Source organism: Bombina bombina, chromosome 6 (genome assembly GCF_027579735.1).
Source record: "Bombina bombina isolate aBomBom1 chromosome 6, aBomBom1.pri, whole genome shotgun sequence".
NCBI classification, from domain to species: domain Eukaryota; kingdom Metazoa; phylum Chordata; class Amphibia; order Anura; family Bombinatoridae; genus Bombina; species Bombina bombina.
The window spans coordinates 754,146,607-754,170,340 of record NC_069504.1 but is presented as its reverse complement, the minus strand read 5'-3'; the positions used below and the strand labels follow the sequence as shown (position 1 = coordinate 754,170,340).

The 23,734-nt window shown below is 35.9% G+C and overlaps 1 protein-coding gene across 1 annotated transcript in view; it reads left to right on the top strand.

Moving 5' to 3' along the window:
• Nucleotides 1–6,310: 6,310 nt before the first annotated feature.
• P2RY11 (purinergic receptor P2Y11) overlaps nt 6,311–23,734 on the top strand; it is a 52,734-nt gene continuing 35,310 nt past the window's right edge. Inside the window, exon 1 of the mRNA XM_053718028.1 lies at nt 6,311–6,376. The gene's annotated coding sequence lies outside the window, so the exon portion shown is untranslated. The remainder of the gene's footprint in view (nt 6,377–23,734) is intronic.

Here is a 23,734-nt window from a genome sequence, read left to right as displayed (position 1 = left end):
TAGAGAGACCCTAATGCTCACTGACTCTCTAGCTATCCCAAATATCCGAGTATCTCCTAAAACACAGAAAAAAATATACCAAATAAAACAAAAACAGATAGGAAGTACTAAAAAAGCATGGCAAATAAGGATGTGAAATAAAATAATATTTACTAAATCACAATAAAATCAAAGAAGTTGTGGCCACAATTGCAATGCTAAAACATTATTACATGAAGCACAAATAATAAGGTACAAATTTAAAGTATCTTACCGGACCTCCGATGATTCCTTGTACAAATCCGAAGTCTGGGGACAGTGTGTAACAGGTGTACCAAAGGGAAATCTTCACATTGCCATATAGAACACAATCTCAGCATTTCCAACTTTGTGGCATCTCGTCACCAGATCTGCGGTCACATGTCTATTCTATCACGTGTTTCGTACATTTATGGTGCATCCAGAAGGAAGTTCATGATTATGTACAACTGAGTCCTGGGACTCTGCTTCTCACTGGCTGACAGGGACAACTCCCATGAAAAAAAAAATGTTTATCCAGCACAGGAACATCCATAATTCACAAAACAAAGCTCTGTAATACATTTTGAAATAGAATAAGTTTGAGTATTGCGTCCCTTTAACTCTTGCTAGGTCTCTTTTTTATAATGTATGTCTGAAATATCAAAACCACTGCAATAATGCAAAAACAATCGAAATGGTGCAAATAAATAAAAAAGTTTCAATTATTAATAACAGGTTTTGTATTATTTAAAGAAACTCACAAGCAAGTCTGGTGCAGAAAGAAATACTGTCATTTATACCAATTGCAGGAGACATGGGACTTGCAAAAGGTAATTTGCAACAATATTACAATCTATTTGCTATTTGCTAATATTTTTGATCTGCAAGATTGTAGTAGCAGTCCTAGGAAGGTACTGGGGTTGCTAGGTAGCCTTAGAGTGATGGTAAACTTTCCCCTTTGTACAGATCCGGAATGTTAGCAAACTTTAAGATGGAGTTTAATTGATCTTTAAAGGGACACTGAACCCAAATTTTTTCTTTCATGATTCAGATAGAGCATGCAATTTTAAGCAACTTTCTAATTTACTTCTATTATCAATTTTAATTCATTCTCTTGCTATCTTTATTTGAAAAAGAAGGCATCTCAGTTAAGGAGCCAGCAAATGTTTGCTTCAGTACCATGGACAGCACTTGTTTATTGGTGCTGACCAATCAGCAAGGACAACCCAGGTTGTTCACCAAAAGTGGGCCGGCATATAAACTTACATTCTTGCTTTTCAAATAAACATACCAAGAGAATGAAGAAAATTTGATAATAGAAGTAAATTAGAAAGTTGCTTAAAAATGCATGCTCTATGTGAATCACGAACGAAAATTTTTGAGTACAGTGTCCCTTTAACTTGCTTTTTAATGTAGCACTGAAATTCCCCCACACTTCAGCCACTCACTTCAAAAGTAATTTTGTTTTGGTGAGCTAATGGTTTGAACTGCTTACCAATCAGAGCTCTAGCTACAGAAAAAGAAATAAAAATAAATTGTGTGAGTGCCGTACGGCTAGAGCACTGCACCAGAACCCTCTATTCTCAAAGATACAATTAGCCATAAATTTACAAAGCAGTCCCTATTTTCACATGTCCTTTGGGCTTGTAGGACAAGGAGTGGGTAAAATGAGGGCAAGAAGGGAATATAAATTAAACAAATTTAGTAGTTGTAATAGCATTGTGGCAGGCAACCTTGTACCTCCCTAGAACCACCACTGCCTTTATGCTGCCTATAACCTTGTTAGTCTGCAGATTTAATAAGGTGTCATTTTTAAAATACTTACTTTTGTGTTATGGTAAACATAACGCTGACCCTCTGCCCGCAGCTCCTGCTTTCTCTAGCAGAACGATGACGAATCTGGCTTCTTCCAATCATTGTGTGCCCCCTGTTGGCGTCCAGCTTGTGGGGCAATGCATCAATTGGGAGAAGCCGGATTTACCATAATGCAAAGGTAAGTATTTTAAAAAAATAAACATCTTTGTAAACTTTAATGAATTAAAGTGCCCCTGTTTTTAAGATTATTATTTAATACAGGCCTTTAATTCATTAAAGTTTACATTCACTTTAAGAACAATAGGTGATGGCTTTAATGAGCAAAAACATTTGTATCAAATACAAAAATAAACCTCAAGTACAGTGTCATCGTTTAATTTTGACTCCATGTATGATGGAGACAGTGTCTTTGAAGGGACTGCAACATAAGCAGCACAATCCTGTTCTACAAATAACGCTGATGATGCTGACCACCTCTGGAAAGTATCACTTGTAGTATGTTCCACTGGAGTTCTTTTGACCAAATCAACTCACACTTTGATGAAATGTTAGTGGAAAGTGTCTCAGATAAACCCATGGGGCACATTTATCAAAGTGCATTGACATTTAGCATTGCAATGACTCCCCCTGCATATTCGCAGCCAATCGGCCGCTAGCAGGGGGTGTCAATCAACCCAACCGTATGCGATCGGGTGGATTTCTGTCCGCCACATCAGAGGTGGCGAACGAGTTATGGAGCAGCGGTCTTAAGACCACTGCTTCTTAACTCCTGTTTCTAGCGAGCTTAAAGGCTCGTGCAGAAACAGGTGTATACGGCCCCATTCAGGCCGTGATAAATCAACCCCATATTCTCCAACAGGACAAGAGTAACAATGGATCCAAATCTGACATAAAATAATATGTATAAAAGCTTCAACATTTATTTCTTGCCATTATAAATTAAAATGTGTGCGAGAACACAAATGCAAATATTAAAAGCATAAAAAACAAACAAACAAACATAGTAAATCACATCACAGTCCTTTTCAATGGTGTGAATAAAGTTAACCGCATTTCTTGTCAATATATGCCCACAGACCTATTTATTATTATTCTTTATTTATAAAGCGCCAACAGATTCCACAGCGCTGCCCATGGGTACAAGGATAACAGTACAATGGAGAAACAATATGATAAGACAAAATTTTACAGACAAAAACAGGGGGAATTGAGGGCCCTATTCCCGTGGGAACTTACAATCTAGATATTTTAGAAGCTTATGAAATTACTACTTAAAGGGACAGTCAACACCAGAATTTTTGTTGTTTAAAAAGAAAGATAATCCCTTTATTACCCATTCCCCAGTTTTGCACAACCAACACAGTTATATTAATATACTTTTTTACCTCTGTAATTATCTTGTATCTAAGCTTATGCTGACTGCCCCTTATTTCAGTTCTTTTGACAGACATGCAGTTTAGCCAATCAGTGCTCAGTCCTAGGTCACTTTACGTGCATGAGCTCAATGTTATCTATATGAAACATGTGAACTAATGCCCTCTAGTGGTCAAAATGTATTCAGATTAGAGGCAGTCTTCAAGGTCTAAGAAATTAGCATTTGAACCTCCTAGTATTAGCTTTCAACTAAGAATACCAAGAGAACAAAGCAAAATTGGTGATAAAAGTAGATTGGGAAGTTGTTTAAAATTGTTTAAAATTGCATGCCCTATTTAAATCATGAAAGTTTTTTTTGGACTTGACTGTCCCTTTAATACATTCATGTTATTACAGATTTGATGCATTTTGCTACTGTTATATTGCAATGTTGCTTAATTTCATTACCACTCCATGACCCCTCATCCTAAGACCTTGCACTTACCACCGACCTACACCAAAAGATCCAACGCTCCATGATTGTTCACTGATTTAGGGCCACCCGTAGAACTCAAGGATGTACTCACCCAAGTCCCTTCTGCAACCTCACTTCACAAAGACACGCAAAATCCCAAAAACCCTTAAAAACATTACACCAAAAAAGCTTAAAAACTATACCATCACTTAGAGTATATGTTCACATCTTAAAATTCAACAGTATGCTAGAAGATTGCCAGAATACTATTTTAAACACTTTTCTATATAGAGGGTGTTTAAAAAAAAGTTGATTTCCCTGTTTTGTCTTGGAAGATTGGAACCTGCTGCATGTCCCTGGTGTAACAAGATGCTGATTGGTCTATAAGATATCATGTACAAGTTTGACTGACAAGGCCATTCAGCACATGTCCAGACTTAGAAAAAATTGAAATAAAAAAACAATGTTTAAAACACATTATAGTTCAAAGAATATTAAAGGGACAGTAAAATCAAATTTTTAAACAACTTTGTAATTTACTTATTTTATACATTTTGCTTTGTTCTTTTCATATACTTTGTTAAAGAGTAATCCTATGTGAGCTCAGGAGTGTGAATGGGTCTTCTGGCAGCAGTTTATACAACAATGTGTATAGCAATTTTATAAATGGAGGCAAATACTTAAAATAATATGCTTTAGTTGGACTGGACACTATTGCTAAAAGATATTAAAGGGACAGTCAACACCAAAATTGCTATTGTTTAAAGAGATAGATAACACCTTTACTACCCATTCCCGAGCTTTGCATAACCAATATTGTTATATTAATATGCTTTATAACATTTAAATCTCTAAATGTCTGCCTGTTTCGAAGCCACTACAGACAGCCTCATCACATGCTTTTTGATTTGCTTTTCACAACAGGAGACTGCTAGTTAATGCGTGCATTGTGCTCACGCCCGTGGAGTTATTTATGAGTAATTGGCTTAAATGCAGCAAGTCAATAGATAATAAATAGCAATGTGATCAGGGGCTGTCAAAAGAGGCTTAAATACAAGGTAATCACAGAGTTAAAAAGTATATTAATATAACCATGTTTGCTGTGCAAAACTGGGGAATGGGTAATTAAGGGATTATTTATCTTTTTAAAACTATACAATTTTTGGAGTAGACTGTTCCTTTAATATAACTGTATTGGATAATTTTAACTGATTAATCTATTTACCTCACTTATATCAGGGGAGACCCCCCATGTTTTATTAGTAAAATAAAATATAACATTGCCTTAATGCCAATTAGAACATAATGTACTGATGTTACATGAAAATCTTTGTTTTCTACTGACACTTGTGAAAACTTTATTACATTGCTAATTGTTTGAAAAATGTATAAAAACTATTTACACAAAACAAATTAATATGCTTTAGTTTCATTTTCATGATTGTGATGTCATTTTAATCATTATTTATTTAATGCCCAGCAAAGTCATATTCTTTATTTAAATGGATGTAAAAGAGAGAATGCTGTAACGTGCAAGAGAATGTTATTATTGCAACATTGCATGAAAATAACTGTTTAAAACCTGCAAAGGTCTTTCAAACCGAAAGTGACACTAATTATAAGATTACATACAGTATTTCAATACATAATCACACTAGATCAGTGTGAACAATTTTATATCTCATTTCAGCATAGTATGACCATTTCCAGTACAGTACACAAGAATAGCACCTTGTTTGCTGCAATTGATTTCAAATGTTAAACTTCACTCACCATTTGTCTAAGACAAGGATAGCAACTGTTGTTTTGTTAGCAGCATATCTATTGTTTTACAGTTCCTTATCTTAAAATATCTACTGTGAAATGTAAACAATGTATTTCCAATTTGTCATAAATACAGGAAAATAGGTCAAAATAAATAACTAAATTACAGAGCAAATATTTTTGCTATGCATAGTTTACAATCTCAAAGTGTTTCATAACCCTTGAAATTTGGCATTTTATAATAATTCATTTGTAAGATCTAAGGGATTTCTTGCAATATTTGAATTATCAACTACATTAGATAACATCTAAGTATTTAGGGAAACACTTCTTACTGGAAAGTTGTTTTAATTATTTGTGCATCATTCTGAGAGAGATGTGAGTGACCACAAGAATATGCCCAGAAAATCGGCATTTTCTTTTAAAATTATTTTTATTAATTATCCACTCTTTCACAAATGTAATATAATAACATATTTGTGGACCTAGCTAATATACATTAAACAACTACATCTAGATAACATAGCATTTAGGGAAATTCTCACTGTAAATATTTTTTTAATTATTTGGGCTTCTAGATGTGCCCACAACGAAACTTTGTCCAACTATCTTTAGATTTGTGTTAAAAAAAATAGAAGCAGCCTTTCTGCAGACCATTTATTTTTTTACTTTATAAGACAAGACCTAACCTGTAGATTGTATAAATGTATCATAAAATAACACACTTTTTTTATCAGTCTTCCTAGTTCTGTGTGCTTGTAGATTGGAGTAGTGACAAAATACACTGCTGCATTTACAAGAGTACAGAACATTCTTCCGTGTAGGAGTGGGGGTGGCACAGGATGCAGGGGGCGGGGAGGGTTGGAGGATTTACTCTCTGTGAAGTAGACGCACAGCTAGCGCTGGATGCAAATGGAGGTCCTGGTCACGATTTAGAGACAAGAAGAAAACAAAAGCTAAAGATACCGGGTAATTTGAAAGAGAACTGCAGGGCACGAGTTGTATGAAATCTGCATTTGTGTGATAAAACTTTATATCAGTGTGTGTGCAAATATTTATAACGTTAGTGTGCGTGTGTGATTGTGCACTGAAATAACTTTAAGAAACCGGTCCCATGTGAAACAAAAGATACTTTTAAGTGCTTCAGTTTGACAGTCTCTATGTCCATGTATATGTTAATGTGTGTGTGTGTATGTATGTGTATATATATATATATATATATATATATATATATATACATATATATATATATATATATATATATATATATATATATATATATATATATATATATATATATATATATATACACACACATAACTATAAATTGTAGGTTATAATAATAATATATAATATATATATATATTTTACAAACACACATCAATATCAATTGTAGGTTATACTATATATATATATATATATATACACACACATAAATATAAATTGTAGGTTATACTATATATATATATACACACACACACATAAATATAAATTGTAGGTTATAATTTTGTGTATCTCTATATATAAGTGTGTTTTTATGTATCTTCAAGCATATAGGTATAAATGGTTACATAATAATAATAAAAATAATATTTTATGTGTATACATATCTGTCTTTACATCTGTATGTATTTAATGGTATCTGAAATAATATTCTGTAGTATAACAAAGTGTATGTGTACATTTGTATGCTATAGGCTTGATTTATCATTGGCCGAAAGTCCTGATCAGTTTCATGCTAGCTCTTTTGAGACCATAAAAAATCAAATTTTTTTTTTTTGTTTAAGTCTGATTTTTTTTTTTATTTAAATAAGATTTTTAAATTTTAAAAGTTTATATTTAAAATATATTATAATCTAAATGCTATTCATCCTGAATTAATGATTCATTTTTTACGTATGTAGCATGAGGCGCTGCGGAATCTGTTGGCGCTCTACAAATAACCGATAATAATAATGAGGCTGTATATTCATGGCTGTAATGTTTATTTTTTTTTTGGTTAATTCATTTAATTAATCCATTCACAATGTCATGCTCTCCCAGAGGTTTCTGTAAGATTATTTTGCGTATCTTTTCTATCTTGAAGATATCACATATTCTTGGTTTTGTAGTTCTCAAAACTGTGTCTGCAGAAATAACTCCTCTTGTTTACAGCAAAACATTTTTTTTAATACAATAATCATGCAGAGTTGAGAAATAGACTATAATCATGAAAGAAAACTTTTGGTTTCAGATAGAGAATACAATTTTCAGATTTACTTTTATCAACTTTGTGTCATTCTCTTGTTATCTTTTGCTGTAGGAGAGCAAGTGCTCTACTGGGAGCTAGCCAACCACATTGGGTGAGACAGTGACAAGCAGCTATGTCATTGCTCCTAAGCCTACCTAGATATGGTTTTCAACAATGGATACCAAAAGAACAAAGCAAATTAGATAAGAGAAGTAAAATGGAAAATGGTTAAAACTTGCTTTATCTATAAAATCATGAAAGTTTAATATTGACTTTACTCTTCCTTTAATGCCACGTGTCCCTGCTAAATTATGTACACAGAATAAACTATTACTAAGTTTCAAAAAGCACAATAAATAGAAGATTGTTTGGAATGGAATAGATCTGCACAAGGGCCTAAGTGTGAGGAGGGAAAGGCTAGCAGTAACAATGAAATATAATGTTATTATTTCAGTTAAATAAAACTATTTAAGTTGCTATTCTTAAGGTAATTATTATTTTTATTTTCTCCTTCCAATAAAGTACAGCTGAACAGTTTATGTAATATGAATGATTAACCTATTAAACTGGAGATAGTTCACATCTCAATAATTTCATTAATTTCAAAGATCTATCTAATCATATATTATATAACCAAATTAGTAATGGTCTGATATAACTGGAATTTTTTTTCTGAAAAGTTATTATTCTAAGATTGAAAACCATGATTTAAATTGGATTTCATTGGTTTTACTGACACTAGATGTAAATTATGATTTAAATTAATTTTATTTTAATCAAATCCATCCTGTTTGAGACTACAACTGATATTTATGAAGCAGCAATTTAAAATGCTGCTTTATAAACCCTCCCTGCCAACGTATAGTTGGTGTATGAAATTAAGTCAGGATGGATACGGCTGGGGTGATTGACAAGACCTACACTCACGGAATTAGTTGCGTGAGGCCAGGGGCCGGTTCAATGGTAAATGTGCCCCACAATTTGAGATAAAATGTGGACAGGTAAATCTAGCCCTGTGTGTGCTTCTATATTTCTTAATGCTTCACAAGTATAAAATCATTGGTACAAACAGAAAGGATTTTTTTGTTTGGTTTATACTTTCTTATGATAACCTTGCTATATGTTTTGTGTGTTGGGAATATAGCCATACAATTAACCAGTAGTAGTAAAGTAGCACACTAAGGTACATTGTGCAGCCATTCCTAAATCTATGTATGCCTGCTGTCTTCAGTAAAGGGACATGAACGTCAAAATTACTTTCTTCTCTTGGTATCCTTTATTGAAAAGCATATGCAGATATGCTCTGCAGCAATTCACTACTTGGATCTAGCTGATGATTGGTGGCTACACATATTTGTCTCTTTTGATTGGTTCACCAGATCTTTTTGGCTAGCTCCCAGTAGTGTATTGCTGCCCTGGAGCTGACTTTAACTTTTTGTTTAATCCCTTAGCAGGGGTTAAACACATAGAATTAATAGTGCAATAATTAAATGCTCTAACATATTAGAACTTTTTTACATTTTAAAGCTGATGCTCACATGCAAAGGGGCAACACATTAGGTTAAATTTGTTTAGTTACTAGAGATAGCTCTTAAATTTAAATGTTCTCATTTAGTTTGTAAAAGCACAAAGTCACCTTTTGTTACTAGGATTAGGTGATAAACTAAAGGGAGTGGGTTACTTTTGGTTTCAATATGATTTTTTTTCTTTCTGTAAAAACACATATATTTGCTTAAAAACCATACAAGTGCTTGTCTCTTTGCTAACCACATACAAGTTAGTAGTTTGTCAATTACTCATATTAGTTTTAATGGAAAAATAGGTATGTAAAAATATGCGACATTTCTTTTATGCTTGTTACAGGGAACTCAGATGAATAACCAATGTAGCAAAACAAAGGAGTGTGTGTGTGTGTGTTTGTGTCTACATGTGTGTATGTATGTGTGTTTGTGTCTGTGTCTGTATGTGTGTGCATGTGTGTGTAGTGTGTGTGTTTGTGTCTGCATGTGTTTATGTATGTGTGTTTGTGTCTGTATGTGTGTGCATGTGTGTGTGTGTATGTGTTTTTGTCTATGTGTGTATGTATGTGTGTTTGTGTCTGTGTATGTATGTGTGTGCATGTGTGTGTAGTGTGTGTGTTTGTGTCTGCATGTGTTTATGTATGTGTGTTTGTGTCTGTATGTGTGTGCATTTGTATGTGTTTGTATATGTTTGTGTCTACATGTGTGTATGTATGTGTGTTTGTGTCTGTGTATGTATGTGTGCGCATGTGTGTGTAATATGTGTGTGTGTATGTGTTTGTGTCTATGTGTATGTGTATGTATATGTGTCTGTGTCTGTATGTGTGTGCATGTATGTGTTTGTGTCTACATGTGTGTATGTATGTGTGTGTGTGTGTCTATTTGTGAGTACATACTCACAAATAGACACACACACACACACACACATACATACACACATGTAGACACATACATACACACATGTAGACTCTACGTAACTATAAGGGGATACATGTCTACATGTGTGTATGTATATGTGTGTCTACATGTGTGTATGTGTGCATGTATATGTGTTTGTGCCTGTATGTGTGTGCATGTGCATGTGTATGTGTTTGTAAGTATGTGTGTGTGTGTGTGTATGTGTCTGTGTCTACAGGTGTATGTGTTTGTGAGTACGTGTGTATGTGTTTGTGTCTACATGTGTGTATGTATATGTATTTGTGTATGTTTCTGTATGTGTGTGCATGTTTGTGTGTATGTGTTTGTGAGTACGTGTGTATGTGTTTGGGTGTCTGTGTATGCGAGTTTGTGTGTGTGTAATGTGTATGTGTTTGGGTGTGCATGTGTATGAGTATGTATTTGCGTGTGTGTTTTTATACCGTGCTGGCTAAGCTCCTTTTGTCCCTTTACGTACAATGGAGTTTCCCAGCAAGCAAATGTTGAACTTTGTGGCCTGATTTGATGCAGATTTGTGTGGCCAAGACAGGCATACTTGTTTTTTTTTTTTTTGTTTGTTTTGTTTTTTTAAATGATTCTTTATTAAATTTTAGAATGTTTGTTACACAAATTGTTATTTGGTATAAGGTAAATACAATACAAGACAATCTGTATACATCAAACAACATTGATCTACATAATGAAAGTGTGTTGAAACAAGATTATAACAGAGCAGTAGATATCAAATTGTTTAACATGTGTAACAAGGGTTAGCGGATAAAGGGCTAGATTTATTAAGCCCCTACGGCCCCATCTCTCTGATGATGTCTCAATTCGTACAGTGCAAAGTAGTTTTATTATGGGTGGCAAAATAAAGGAATGTTCATATTTTATTCATGTAGAGTCAGGGTGCTCTTTCCCCATATAGCAGTTCAGGACGGTAGTATGGCTTGTAGCGAAGTTATCTTGCTCTGGGCTATGCTATCCTGAACAGTCCCTCAGATGGTGTCTCCATAATTCCCAGCTCATGCAGTGCAAAGTAATCTTGTTTTGGGCAGCAAAAATAGGGCTTTCCATGTTCTCAATGTGTGAGATTATAGTAAGTACTTGGTTCCACCTAGGGTCGGCACCAAGCTCTAGCTATAGCCAGTTTGACTGCCATGAACAGGTAAATACATAAATTGAGGATATGATGTGGGATATTACTAGGAAACAGGTGAAAAAGTCCCATCTGGGGGTCATTAGCTCCCTCTAAACCAAATTGTCTGCAAAGCCAAAAGGCTCTGGTCCAGATCTGTTGGATTTTGGGGCATTCCCACCATATATGTGCAGGGGATCCCAATTTGCTGCAGCCTCTCCAACACATCGGGAAATTTAGATGAGAGATCTGAAAAAGTCTACAAGGGGTCAAGTGCCATTGAGCAGTTCTAAGAATGAAACGCTATGTATAGAGGTTTTTGTAAGTAGGACCGCTGTTGACCAAGATTGTTCAGAAGCATCAAATCCCAATGAACGCTCACATTGTTTAATGTATAAGGATTTACTAAAAGTAGGGGACCCAAGGACATCCCCGTAAGAGATGGAGAACATCTTTGGGATTCGCTTACCTAAAGCCCATCTCTTTTCCCAATCAGTGGGTTGCCTCAAGGGTACATTTAGGAAGCCCCAGGACCGCAAGAAGCTTTTCAAGCGCAAGAATTCATAGTGTAATAGTTGTGATTGAGGAAAGTTCGATTGGAAATTTGACATAGATATGATGGAACCATTAGAAAAAAGATCAGCAACCGAGGTTATCCATATGTCGGATCACAGATCTGGATGTGAATCTGTTAATGCTACCAACAAGCCCAGTATCGAATGTATCAGGGAAGGATGGGGTGCAATCCTAGTGGAGTGACGAATCCTATCCCAACACTTCAGATAAGAATTTACTATAAAGTTACCCGAAATGTTCGCTTTTCTCATATGTCTAGGTATCCAGACAAGATCATGTAGCTTGAATCCTGAGGGAATGGAGGCTTGCCCAAGTATAGACCATTTGCTGGAGATTGTGGTATCCCCCCATGCTAAGATATGAGCCAACCTCGCTGCTTCATGATATGCCAAAAGATTGGGCATAGCAGCCCCTCCAGCAAGTACCGGATGATGTAGGTATCTCATGGCCACTCTGGGTCGTTTACCCTTCCAAATGAAGGAGTTACATATTTGTTGGAATTGTCTGATTAAGGATTTTGGAATAGGTATTGGGAGACAGGGGAACTGGTAGGTCAGTTTTGGTAACAAGCTCATCTTAACTGCAGCAATCCTGCCCCACCACGAAAGGCAAGGAGTATTCCAACAGTTCGTGAGGTCTTTGAATTGTTGTAGCAAGGGATTCAAATTATTTGCTATTACGGTAGGGATGTGGTGAGATAAGTGCACTCCCAAATGGCAGATCTTAGTTGTGGACCAGTCAAATGGAAACTTCCTTTTCAACTTTAAGAGCTCTTCTCTCACAACTCTAATATTCATTAGATGTGAACTAGGTAAAAACTTAAACTTAATGGCAATTGCAGAGTTTGTAATAGAAGGGCAACAACCATAGACTATGGTAAGAGTTACCTTCCTGTCCTTTTATAGCCACTCCAATGAGATTCAGAATAAAACACACCGGTGTCTCTGAAATGGTCTCTGAATGGCAAAGATATAAAGGTTTGTTATGTATACAGGAGGAAACTAGGAGTGCCTTACAATATGTTATAACTTAGTTACACAGTCTAAGTTGCATGTGAGATGTTACACAGTGGTATTCAGAAATACTGACAGTGTTACACATATATGGAAAGATGTAGGCAGAGTCCCTGTTAGAGGCTTTTTTAGCTCAGATTGAAACAAGTCTTATAACTGTATTGTTAACAGAATAATGGTTGCACATGAACAAGTGAAGAGAAAGTCAGTATTGTGAGTATACGACCTGATATCCTGGAGCGGTATCTGCCTGGCGGTTAGTCAGTCTGATGAGAGGAACGCTGAGTGAACACAGCAGTACGGTTTGGGACGACTTCCAAACAGAGAGCATCGGAGGCAGCCGAAGATGACGTCAGATGCTGCAGCCACTCTCCCTAGCCAGCAGCAGGGGAACAATTCCGTGGAACTAAGTATGCAGAGGAGTTGCTTCTTTAGCGAGGACTTCCGTAAGGTTGGTACTTGAGAGTACAAGGCGGAACACTGAACATTAGCTAGAATTGAGCAAAAACAAGAGTAGCTAACATTCACAATAATCCAGCATAGAATAACGGAGGGAGGAGCCTTTTATAGGTTGGTAAGAGGTTTCAGTTAAAGGGCCAGCAGACAACAAATTGAATCTGAGAGGAATCCTGACATCTTCATCATCTATGTTCAAAAGCATAGGCCGAAGTTTTGGTAAAATTCAGCTCGTAATAACTCACTTTGGCGAATTCCTCTAGGAGGGAGAATAGAGAAGAAGAGTGAAGAAAGGGGGTCGGAAGTAAAAACGGTAAGGTCGTCAACAAACAACGCCACCTTCTGCACCGCACCATATATATTGACCCCTTGTATTTTGGAAGACATTCTGATGGCTTCCGCAAGTGGTTCTATTGCAAACGCGAAAAGTAGTGGGGACAGGGGGCAGCCCTGACTGACGGGTGCCATTAGAAATTTTGAATGTGGGGGAACAAAATCACAGACCTTCGCTGAAGGGGACGAATACAGAGCCATAACCATTGTACAATAGGTTTAAGGAAAACCAAATTTCAATAATGCTTCCCTCAAGTAAAGCCAGTCGACTCGGTCAAAAGCTTTTTCAGCATCGAGTGACAAAGTGACACATGGTTGCCCGAGTCTACTGGCCTCCATAAAAATGTTCAGTAACCTCCTAATGTTGTCCAGCCCCTCGCGCCCCAAAGTGAACCCGACCTGGTCTGGATTGATTAAGTGTGGGATTAGAGTATTTAGACAATTTGCCAGGATCTTAGCATACATTTTAGCGTCCAAGTTTAATAGAGATATTGGCCTAAAATTACAACATAAATCAGGAGATTTACCTGGTTTAGGTAGTGTGACAATCGTGGCTTGTAGAAACTCATCCGGGAAAGAGCCTAGTTTCCCCGCTAAGGTAAATACCCTCAATAAAAGGGGGGTCAATTGTTCTGCAAAAGTTTTGTAGAATTTGTCAGTGTACCCGCGCACTTGTTTTTTGAGTAACAAATTCCCACAATACTTTTTGTATATGTAAAAATTGCAAACCCTTATTGTTTTCTGCAACACTATAAAAGTCTTGTGAAGTGTTGTGTACATGACAACATACGCCTGTTATTCATGCTGTTTCACATTATTTAAAACTGAATGCCTGTATTTCATGCATTCTTTATATGGATATGACCAGTGTGTTTATTTTGAACAGGACTGACTGAGTGAAGGATTTTGGTGCTCCAGGGCAATTACCCTGGTACTGATGTTAAGAGCACTTAAAGATTTTAAATAAAATATATTGTAAAATTTCAGAAGTCAGTTATTCATTTAAAGGGCCATCCTAATTTAAAAACCAAAATACTCTGAGTTGTTAGTGTATTTCATTTGGAAGTATGTATTTAACCCCTGAAATATCCTACTGTATTTTGGAGCTTCAGAGCACGACAAGACCGGTGAGCCAATGTGCGCTCAGGTGCTGAAAAAGTTGTGGCTTCACAGTTTAGGGCTTTAGTCCCTTTTTATGTGTAAAAGCACATATTTTAGCATAAAAAACATACAATTATTGTATATTTGTGTGTAACTCACCTAAAAGTTAGTATTTTGTAATTTAAAGGTTTAGATCTTTTATGGGATAATAATGCATTATTGGTAATGGTAAAAAGAAGGCACGTTTAGAGCACTCACTTGAAGTAATAAAGGGGAAGGAGACTATTTCACAGGTGAACTCTAAAACTTAACATTTATTGGTATAAATAAAACAAAAGAAATTATACATATTAAAAAAAATAAAGATCCATAACAATACTAATCAATAGACCACCATACAATAGGTGTCAGAGATGCAGTCATGGCGCAATCAAAATTGGTTGTCCCATTGTGTGAGTTCCACCAAAAAAAATAAAAAATAACTGGAGAGGACACAGTCCCCCAAACAATTAACTATATAATAGTAGTGCTCACACAATTATTAAAACTGGTTGGGTCTGTGTGTTCACATACAGCAAAAATATTCTCTGACTCTAAAATACTCAATTGTAAATCAAATAAACAAGCTCTGAAGATTCAAATGAAATGCCTGATGCGCATTTCGCTGTTAGATTTTCTCAAAGGCTCACCTGATCAAATAAAAGTAAACCTAAAAATATTGTGGTAAGTTTGAGCATGAACAAATCGGACTCCCTGTTTATCTAGTCTAAACAAACTTTGGAAGTCCTATGATATCATGTTAGATAAGCTTCCTGTAGAGACCACAGCCTCCTTGTAGGGCTGTGACAGGAACTAATAGAGGCTACACAAATAAAGTTTAAAAAATAAATAAAAGGTGAAATCCTTTAAAATAGATGAATAATACAAAGTGCAATGATATGTATCTATTAAGTATAAGCCACTGACTGCTTATTTGCTTTTTTATTACAAAAATGAAACAAAATATTTATTATTCATTCAAGTAATTGCTCTCCTGTAAGCATTACATTGTTATTGCAGGTTGCTCAGAAGAAGTATCAGTGGAATAAAACACATGTACATACTTTTTTCCTGCGTGTGCGGATGTACTTTTTTGCCCTATTGCTTACGATGGAGTTCGGTAACAAGCAGATGAGAGCTTTTGAAGTATGATTTGGAACAGATTTGTGAGGCTGAGACAAGTTTGCTGATTTTTTTTAATAGCAATTTCATACAATACTTTTGTTATAAGTGGTAATAATGCAATTTTTTTGTTATTGTTTCCCGCAACAGTTTAAGAATCTGGCAAAGTGTTTTGTGTATGTGACAACAAATGCCTGTTTATATTTATGCTGATTCTTGTGGTTTTATATGGCAGGTGCCTGTATTTTATGTGGACGTCACTCACATTTGACCCTTAATTTGATCTTGAATAGTGTTTTAGTTTTACTCACAGAATTGGATCAGGGCACAAATAAACTCACTATTAGCAAGTTTAGCTATAAACGGACAGTAAACACATTAATATTTAAATACATAAAGTTTATGCATTGAAGAACAACTTTGCAATATACTATTGTTATTTATTTTTTCATGTTATTCAGCTTTATACATTGAGGATTTTCTTATTCTCAGAATTGACTTCTAAAGGATAACCCTGCTATATATTCCTAATTGACTAACAGCTACGAACTGCAAAGCAATGTGCTGCAGATGCAGTTTACTCCTTCAAAGAAAGCAAGTGGTTGGTGAAGTTTGGCTGTTAAAAAACAATTACAGAAAACAAGACATTAAAGTAAATGTCAAGTTTGTTGAATCAGTGCCCGGTTATTAAAAATAGGGGCACTTCATTCATCAAACTTTACATTTCACTCTTTTTGTTAAAATACCTTTTAATCTTGAAAGCCGCTCCAGCGATTCCCCCTCCTGCCGTTCGTCACTTCATAGGTCACCAATGACGAATACAGCATCCTCCAATCACCGCTTCCCCCCCCCCCCAGAAGAATCATTGCCTGTGGCAACGCTGTGATTGGAGGAAGTCGGATTCGTCATTTTTGACATATGAAGAGGCTTGCGATGGGGGCGGAGGAAGCGCTGGAGCGGCTTTCAAGATTAAAAGGTAAGTATTTTAACAAAACGAGAGAAATGTAAAGTTTGATGAATGAAAGTGCCTCTGTTTTTATTAGGGTTTTTAAAAACCGGGCACTGATTCATCAAACTTGACATTCACTTTAATTTGTTGAATTTTTTTTAGACTTGGCCACGTTATTCTATAGTAACACAACAAAAATGGCTGTTACTTAGGTGTTTACTGGTCCTTTAAGACTAAATGCACATCTGGTTGCAACAGCTGGTCTATTGTAAACATAAATCTTAGTGATGTCATCAGCAGTCAAAATGTGCCAGAAATTACCCAAAGTCTGTTGGTCAGTTTAGGTGACAATTATATTGTGTTATAAACCTAACAAGTTGTTAATTACTGTCTCTTTGTTTTTAAAATTTTAATAAATCTCAAAAATCTTTTTCTTTGCCATTTGTTTTGCCTGAAGTTCAAGCACTTGCTTGCTCAGAAGAGCAATTGTGTTTTTAATCTCAAAATCTATTTTACTGGGATACTATCAACATCAAATTGTAAAAAGAAAACGTTCTAATGCATTTTATTATTCAACTGTTGCTTGCATATAACATTGTGACTAACCCCTGCAAAAGGGGTTAAAGGGACACTCAAATCAAAATGAAATGTTCATGATTCAGATATAACATGCAATTTTAAATAACTTTACAATTCACTTCCATTAACAAAATGTGCACAGTCTTTTTATATTTGCACTTTTTTTGAGTCACTAGCTCCTACTGAGCATGTGCAAGAATTCACAGAATATACGTATATGCATTTGTGATTGGCTGATGGCTGTCACATGATACAAGAGTAGTGGAAATAGACATAACTTTGAAATTTGTCTGAAAAAATCTACTTCTCATTTGCAGTTCAAGCTTTGGGGTAGATTTATCAAGCAGCTGATGCTGCACTCTACCCCCGAAGTTTCCGGCTCGCCGGAAACATAAGTTAAGAAGCAGCGGTTGTAAGACCGCTGCTCCTTAACTCATCCGCCACCTCTGAGGTGGCGGACAGCAATCATCCAGATCAGATACGATCGTAATGATTGATACCCCCTGCTAGCGGCCGATTGGCCGCGAATGTGCAGGGGCGGCATTGCACAAGCATTTCACCAGAAATGCTTGTGCAATGTTAAATATCGGCAATTAGTGATGTTGGGCGGACATTATTCACCACAGCGAATCATGTCCACCCGCTGCTTGGCTGCTTGATAATTTGGCCCCTAAGTGCTATTGCATTGTCTTGATATCATGCATTTGTTTATTATGCAAATCCACTGTATTCACTGGTCCTTTAAGCATGCAGTTAAGTGGACACTATAGTCAGAGAACACAAGTAGAATACTTTGTTTTCTGACTATAATGTCCATATAGAGCAGTGGTCTCAAAGTACTTGCCCTGGGGCCATATGTGGCTCTCAAGATAGTTTAATCTGGCCCTCCCTTGTTTATTATGTGAATTATTAATTTGGCCTCATCAGTTTTTTAGGGTTCTTAGAGGTGTAACAAGTTGATGTATTATATAGGAACTCATAAGATAAATATAAATACAATGTATTGTCCATTATGCACTGCTTCAATAAATGTTACTTTTTATTCAGTTCCAGAATGATCACTTTCTTTGGCACTCACAAGATAAATATATACTGTGTTTGTCTATTAGGGAATACAAGTCCCACCATGCACTACTACTTGGGTCATTGTCACTTCCAGTTTATAGTATATGCAGTTCCACTCTGTTCAAGTGGCCCCCATAGGAAAAGAACATTTGGCCAGTGGCCCCCGGATACAATGAGCTTGATTCCCCTTCTATAGAGCAACAAGGAACTAACTGAACACATCTGGTGAGCCAATCAAAAGAGGCATAACTCTCAGTAGTGCATTGCTGCTTTTGAGCCTATCTAGTTATGCTTTTAACAAAGGATACCAAGAAAACCAAGTAAGGACCCAATTCTATAAAGCTCTCTGGGCTTGTCAAATTCTATAAGAATTCTTACCTGTCCACATTTTTACCCTGAGAACAGTGTATCTTGCAAAGGAGTGTTGCCTGCAGGCATGTGAAGGTGATACATACAATACAATAGGACTCACAAAAACAAAATTGTAATTTAAAAATCATTAAAAAATAAATGAAATATTGAAATAAAAATATGCAGTAAAAATTGTATTGTTTAATCACATTACAAATTGTAACAAAATTGTTCTCCAAAAATCGTAATTTATAGAAAAATAAAAATTAATGTTGATATTGTAAGAAATTATTGTTCAGTAAAAATCATAACAAAACTACACTACACGTGCAAAAACCCTGTGAAATTGAAACTAGACATGTGCAATTCGCTTTGCCCGAATTTCGTTTTCAGCCAAATTTTGGCCGTTTCGGAGATTCGGATGAATCTGAATTTCCAAATCGGCAGCATAACTAAAATTCCAAAAACTAATAAATCAGTTTCCGAATTTTCGGATCCATTCTTTATTCATAGTCGGAATTTTTCATTGTTCATCTAAACCGCAGATCCTAAACATCGCAAACACTAACTAAAACACTAAATAAAGTTATTAACCCCTAAACCGCCATCCCCCCACATCGCCAACACTAACTAAACCTATTAACCTCTAAACCGTCGCCCCCCCCACATCGCCAACACTAAATAAACCTATTAAACTCTAAACCGCCTTCCCCCACATTGCCAACACTAGCTTAACCTATCAACCTCTAAACTGCCGTCCCCCCTACATCACAAACACTAAAGAAACCTATTAACCTCTAAACCATCTTTCCCCACATTGCCAACACTAACTTAACCTATTAACCTCTAAACCACCGCCCCCCCCACACCACAAACACTAAATAAACCTATTAACCTCTAAACCGCCATCCACCACATTGCCAACACTAACTAAACCTATTAACCTCTAAACCGCCCCCCCCCCACATCGCCAACACTAAATAAACCTAAAAAGCAAACAGACTAGATAGACTAGTAAAAAAAGTGTGGTGTCAAATAGGTATCTTATGTTAATAACTTAATTGTGCATCGATGCTATGTGCGTTCATGTCCCTTTAATTAAAGACGTGAGTAATGTTCCTGTGATAAGGGGATCCGCTTTGCGTGTTTGCCCCGACTCAATGAATGGTAGTCAACACAGTCTATTACACAAGATGCAGCAGCAGTTGTTATTAATCAATATATGTTATTGCCAAAGGAGCTGACGACTTTGGCACTCACCCTCTCTGTAGCAGTATTCGTGATCTCTAATTCCTGTGGGAGCTGTGTGTAGCCGAAGTCCCTCTGCAGCATTCTGGCACAAGCGGTCTTTTGCCTTCTACTCGTGCTAGCTGTGTGTGGCGTACCACATGTGGGGGGCGGACCAATCCGCGGTCCAGACGGCTTCCTCCTCAATGACGTCACCGGCAGCTGAAAGAGCAATGCAGCCCAAGCCGATAGTGCAATTCCGCACTCAGAATGAATAGAAAATATATACAGGATTCAGGACTGCTAATAATCGCTGTCGTCAAGGTCCTCAACGGTGGGTATCTTGAATACACAATGTGTAAAAAAAGAGGGGAGTGTTACTCACACATCGTCGCTCCTTAAGCACATATATTAAGATCTGGTTAAAGTTTGGCTGTCCATAGAAGAAATACACTCTCGTTCATAGTTGAAAAGAGTGGATTCCCCACAATCCACAATAATAGTATAAAAAAGGAATTCCAAAAACGAAGTAGTTGAAAAAGTAGTATTCTTTTATTCCTTAAAAGAGAATGTTTCAGCATACAAGAAACATGAGGTTAGTTAGGACAAGTGAACATCTGACCGGTTTCGGTCGTATTGACCGTAATCATAGAATAGCACCTGTTAGGGGGTGCACCCTTCAGCACTATCTACACACTTTATTGAGTTCCACCATCAAGATGTCACATCATTTAAATGGCAGGCAATTGAGCAAATTACTACACCACCAAGAGGTGGAGACAAACTACCTATTTTATGTAAACAGGAGACTTACTGGATTTTTAAGACAAAATGTTTATTACCACATGGTTATAACTCAGAATATGATGTCATAAATTTCTGGCAAAAATAATTGTAGCAAATTAGCCTTCAATGCTCTGTTTTGCTCTTATATTTGCAGTTGATAATGTTATTATAATAGGAAGGGGACATTGAGTGAACTCTTTTTCTCTCCCATCCCCCCTTCTCTTTCCCCTTTTTACTGTATTTATAAGTTTCTCTTTATGGATATGGATATGAACAAAAAATAATATATTAGATACATGTTATCTGTTGAAATTTAAATACATATTAGACATGTGTTTTGTGAATCTTTATATCCATATTAGGGATAAAATTATGAATGTGTATATGCTAATTACATGTCAAAATGAATGCCATAAAGGTTTAAAATATTCACTACCTTTATATGGGAATGCTGTATTTGTCTTTGCCTATTATATGAATCTCTATTGTGTCTCAAATTTAAAAGATTTTCTTTGCTCATAAGTCATTTTGTATAATCTAAGACAGAGTTTCCAAATTTAAACATGACATTTATATTTTCTTTGTATTTAATTATCTATAAGCACATGTTTGACATTTTGTAAATAACTAATTTGCTATACCAGTATGTACAGGGTTAAGTTTGTGGATTGTTGTTTTTAACCAATAGACATGAAGTGTTAAGTACAAAAGGGTGCACCCCCTAACAGGTGCTATTCTATGATTACGGTCAATACGACCGAAACCGGTCAGATGTTCACTTGTCCTAACTAACCTCATGTTTCTTGTATGCTGAAACATACTCGTTTAAGGAATAAAAGAATACTACTTTTTCAACTATTTAGTTTTTGGAATTCCTTTTTTATACTAAATAAACCTATTAACCTCTAAACTGCGCCCTCCCACATCGCCAACACTAAATAAACCCATTAACCTCTAAACCGCCGCCCCCTCACATCACAAACCCTAAATAAACCTATTAACCTCTAAACTGCCATCCCCCACATTGCCAACACTAACTAAACCTATTAACCTCTAAACCGCCGCCCCCCCCCCAACATCGCAAACACTAAATAAAATAATTAATCTCTAAACTGCCCACCACATCGCAAATAGCTAAATTAAACTATTAACCCCCTAAACCTAAAACCCCCTAACTTTAACATAATTAAAATACACCTAAAGTAAAGTTACAATTATTAACTAACTACCTATTTAAAAATAAATACAAACTTACCTGTGAAATAAAAATATAACCTAAGTTTAAACTAAAAACAAACTAACATTACTTAACCTAACATTACTAAAAATAATAAAACCTAACATTACTAAAAATAATAAAACCTAACATTACAAAAAAAATTAAACTACAATTACAAAAAAAATAAACACTAAAATTACAAAAAAATAAAAAAAAACTACCATTACAAAAAATAACAAATTAAATTATTCAAAATAATAAAAATTATTCCTATTCTAATACCCCGTATAAAAAAAAACCCCACTCCAAAATAAAAAAAACCCTAACCTACAATAAACTACCAATAGCCCTTAAACAGGCCTTTTGTAGGGCATCGCCCTTAAGTTAACAGCTCTTTTGCCAAAAAAAATTAAACAAATTCCCCTAAAATTACCAACCCCCAAAATAAAAAAACCTAACTGAAAAATACCTAATCTATAATAAACTACCAATAGCCCTTAAAAGGGCCTTTTGTAGGGCATCGCCCTTAAGTTAACAGCTCTTTTGCCAATAAATTAAAACAAATACCCCCTAACATTACAACCCCCACCCCCCGAATAACCTAAGTTAAAAAAAAACTAATGAACCCATAAAAGGGCATTCAGCACTTTTACAGCCCATTAAAAATAAAAAAGCCCTAATCTAAAAAAAAACAAAAACCCCCCCAAAAAAAGAAAAACCTAACACTAACCCCAAAATTGGTACTCACTGTTCCTTTTTAGCGTTGCACATGTCTAATTCAAACCATATTATTTTCCTTATTGTCAAATTAATTTTGCCGCCTCTTCTAGTGGGCTGCACAGGGGCTTCCATGGATGCAGCTGAAATTTCTCCACCGGATCTTGCGTATTCTGTAGGCAGATCTCGCAGTTTTTTTACTATGTGAGATTCTGTCAAAATACACAAAACACTTATTACCCTAACAGAAAAACACATGCATAAGAAAAGAGGCGATATAAGGTACTATACACTGAAAGCTAGGTAATTGATTTGAATTGATTGCAGGATTTAAAGATATAGAAAGGTCCAAATTCAAATGTGCTTGAGTGCGTTTCAAATCGAAAAAGAAGTATTTTTGCATTACACTTCCCTGAACAAAAATGCTCACATATGCTGTGAGGGCCCATGCACCAGTATTCAACACTACTCCGCACAGTCAGCAGTGGCTTGTATGACACAAATTTATATTTTCACAGAAGCAATACACACCACTGCCAGCACTTTGAGCAAGCATGGTATTTGCAAACTAATACATGGGCCCTCACAGTATATGTGCATATGCGAAAGATGTTCATAAGTATTAAACAATCTGAATGCCATTTGTATATGGGTATGATCGTATACTTGTCATGTATGCTCAATGTGTTCTTAAAACATTAAGTGCCAGATTACAAGTGGCATGCTAATAGTTACGCGCAAGCGAAAAGGGGTTTATCGCGGGTGTTTATTGTATATTATTGATAGTAAACACAGTCGCTTGAGTGCAATTGAAGATAATGCTCGTCAGGATAGCGCATCCTACGAGCTCTGGTTAATTATAGCAAATAAACAAACTGTGAGGCCTATTTAACAAATGTCTGTCGGACTTGATCCGACAGTGCGGATCAGGTCCGACAGACATTGCTGAATGCAGAGAGCATTGCAATGCTGCCCCCTGCAGACTCGCGGC